This window comes from Triticum dicoccoides, chromosome 5A, assembly GCF_002162155.2.
Source record: "Triticum dicoccoides isolate Atlit2015 ecotype Zavitan chromosome 5A, WEW_v2.0, whole genome shotgun sequence".
Lineage (NCBI taxonomy): Eukaryota > Viridiplantae > Streptophyta > Magnoliopsida > Poales > Poaceae > Triticum > Triticum dicoccoides.
The window spans coordinates 481,002,949-481,006,718 of NC_041388.1; positions in this window are offsets into that span (position 1 = coordinate 481,002,949).

The following is a 3,770-nucleotide window of genomic DNA, read 5'->3' on the forward strand; positions in this document are numbered from 1 at the left end:
CCGTCACACAGCCGTCGCCCCGCCCCTAGCCGTCGCCCCGCCCCAAGCCGGCGACACCGCAGGAGCCCATCCCAACCGATGACGTGCCGCACCACCTGACAGAGCACCTCGAGGTCGCCGGATCCGACGATGATCCTTCACCACCGTCCACTCTCTGAGACTCCGACGACCACCAGCTCACGCGCGGATTGGGTGCTATGCTGCAAATGGAGGAGACGTCGAACTTCAAATGGTGGAGGCCACGACCTACAGCCAGCCGCGCGTAACCGCCTTCCCATGCCATGGATCAAGCAGCCGCCATCCCCAGCGGGTCCGGACGGCCACTCTAGAGCCATCCCCTCGGGTCTGCACTACCTCCGCCGACCCCCGCCACTCACCGCCCGACGCGCCGCCGCCCAGACGGATCCATGCCGCTCCTCCCCCTCCTGGCTCATACCACCGGCGGTGGTAGGCGCTGTCCCATCGCCTCCTCAGCACCTAACACGGTGTGGCCATCGTTCCCAGCTCGATCATTGTCTCTGTTCGATATCTTTGCAATACCAGAGTTCAGAGTGACTGTTTGTTTAGTTTACATGGAAGGTGCTCGTCTAAATGTCTGTGAGCATACTTTTTCATTCCTAAGCAAAATACTACTCCATGCAAAGATACATTAAGTTAAACTGTCATATGTTCCTGATAGTTGTTACTCTGAACGTGCATGGTTAACTGATGTGAAAACTTTTGGTTTTGGGAATTCTGATCTTCTGTTTGTTTTTATTTGTGGTCAATTCTAGTTTTATGTTCTATACAAATTAGACGGCACATACATATGAATAAGAGAAGTGTACAAAGATACATTAAGTTAAACTGTCAAATGTTCAGAGGTGAAAAAGAAGGGAAGAAAGTCAAAAACAAAACAATACAAGTTCAACTTGAGAGACCTCGCTCGTCTGAAAAAAGTAGTTTAGGGTGAGTTCCAGGAGAGCAGCATCCGCACTACTAATGATGCGGTCTAGTGAAGAAGCAAAATTAAGCAGAATGTTCAGAGATCCCACTCCTAAAAGTTTAGAAAAAAGAAGGACAAAGTTCTTTGTTCGGTGATGTGTGGTGAGTGGATAGGGAAACAGAAATAAAGTTGTGGTAGAGAAAAAGGCCACCTCTTCTCACGTGGCACTCTGCTTCTCAATTATGTAATTATTAATGTAACTTATTAAGAAGAATATTCTTCTATATAGAACAAGGCTATGTTGCAAAAAGAAAAACGTGCACGCATTAGTGCATGTTGTTTATTTTGGACTCCAGTACAACCTTGATCAAAATGGAATTTTTTCCTCCTTTTATTTTGAAATGAAGCTTCTTTGGGTGATGATCTACTAGCAGAAAAAAGTAACAACTATAGTTTTGAAAATAAAACCAGGAAGTCCAAATTAAAAAGATGGAGAAGTTCGATGATTATAGAAAACTCAGATTTTCCTCGTTATATAAAAAATGGAAACAACAAGTTCAAAAATTAAATAACAAGAAGTTCAACTTTAAAAAATAGAGCGCTTCAAAATTTCATAAAAAATATTAAGAAAAAACCACGATGTCCATATTAAAAAGATGGAGAAGTTTGATGATTATAGAAAACTCAGATTTCCCTCGTTATTAAAGAATGGAAACAAGAAGTTAAAAAAATTAAAAATAAAGAAGTTCAACTTTTAAAAATACAGCTCTTCAAAATTTCATAAAAAATATTAAGAAATAATACCAGGAAGTCCATAATAAAAAGATGAAGAAGTTCTATGATTATAGAAAACTCAGATTTTCCTCGTTATTAAAGAATGGAAACAAGAAGTTCAAAAACAAAAAACAAGAAATTCAACTTTTAAAAATAGAGTGCTTCAAAATTTCATAAAAAAGGATTAAGAAATAAAACCAGGAAGTCCATATTAAAAAGATGGAGAAGTTCGATGATTATAGAAAACTCTGATTTTCCTCATTATTAAAGAATGAAAACAAGAAGTTCAAAAATAAAATAACAAGAAGTTCAACTATTGAAAATAGAGCGCTTCAAAATTTCATAAAAAGGATTAAAAAATCAGATTAAAATTCATAAAAAACTCATATATTTTCATGTAACCGAGAGAAGTTCAGATTGATAACTGCCAGAAGTTCACGTACTACACGGTGTGCATTTTGTATTAAAAAGAATAAAAAAAGCAAAGACTAAAAGTTTGTTGATATAAGTTCAAGTCCTCCGTCGGAGAAATTTTAAAAAATATTGTGAGAGAGGTTTATACAAAAGAAATACCATTTGTGTAACACTTGACGAATGGATGAGAAAATTAGAAATGAAAAATACGTCACAGAAGTTCAACGTAAAAACAGCAGGAAGTTCACCTACTACACTGAATGAATATTAGATGAAAAACTTTTAAAATCGTCGCGAGTATGAAAAAATGATCAACACGGGAAAGTTGCGTGTTTCAGCAGCTTTCCACTGGTATATCACTTGCTCAATTCCGATGAGTGGATGGAGAGTTACGAGCAGTGGATGGAGAGCTATGAGAAAAAAACACGTGAAAAACAGAGTGAAGTTCAAGTAGACATGCAGAGAAGTTCAGGTTCTTCACGCGGTGCATTTTTGAAGAATCTGTTTCGCGATAAAGGCAGAACGAATGATCTCGCCATTTTCGAAATTACGTGAAAACGGCCAGGATTCAGAGAAAACCATCAACATGAAAAAGTTTCGCATTTTCCGTAGCTTTTCAGCGGTATATTATTTGCCCCATTCGGATAAAGTTTGTAGAAATTATGGCAAAAATACATTTTTAACCATTTTCAAAACTGACATAAAACTGTAATGAATTAGGAGAAACAATATATACAAAAACGTTTCGCATTTCTTCAAGCTTTCCAATGCCATATCATTTGCTGCATTTGGACGTACGGTTAAAAAATTAGCTCAAAAATATGAACTCGGTGGAACTTGTACCGTTTTCTAAATTACTTTTAAACCATTCAAAATTAGAAAAGACTTTTAACATAAAAACGTAGCGCATTTTCATATGCTTTCCAACGCCATATTATTTGCCTTAATTGGATTAGCTGTTTAGAAATGACGTCAAAAATACGAACTCGGGTGTTCAGTTTGCGAAATTTTATAATTTTCCGAATTACTCTTTAACCGTAGGGAATTAGAGAAAACTTTCAACATGTGGAAGGAGCGGTTTTGCAGCAGCTTTCCAATGCCATATTATTTGTCTCATTCCGATAAACAGTTTAAAAATGTGATTGAAAATACGATTAACGTTTTTTGTATGAAGAAAAAATGGTTTTCAAAACTGCTCTTAAACCGCTTACATTTTGCCAAAAATTTAACTTGGGTCATGATACTGATGTCCATAGCTATCCAACGGTATATCGCAAGCCCCATTTGGACACCTTTTAGCTGAAGTTCAACCTAGTACTCGGGGAAGGTCAGACGCGTTACTCGGGAAGTTCATGTTGTGATCAGAATATTATTCTGATCCCGTGATCAGAATAGTGTTTATACATACATATATATATATATATATATATATATATATATATATATATATATTATATATATATATATATTATATATATATATATATATATATATATAGAGTGGCACTATTCTGATCCTGGGATCAGAATAACTATTTGGATCACGGAGCGCCCTATAAGGGCCCGATGGATCCCTCCCGAACTCTGGGAGCCCCCCCAGCCCCGCCGCGCACCCCAACCCCCCTGCTGGCCCACCCGCCTCCCCATGCCATGGCTGT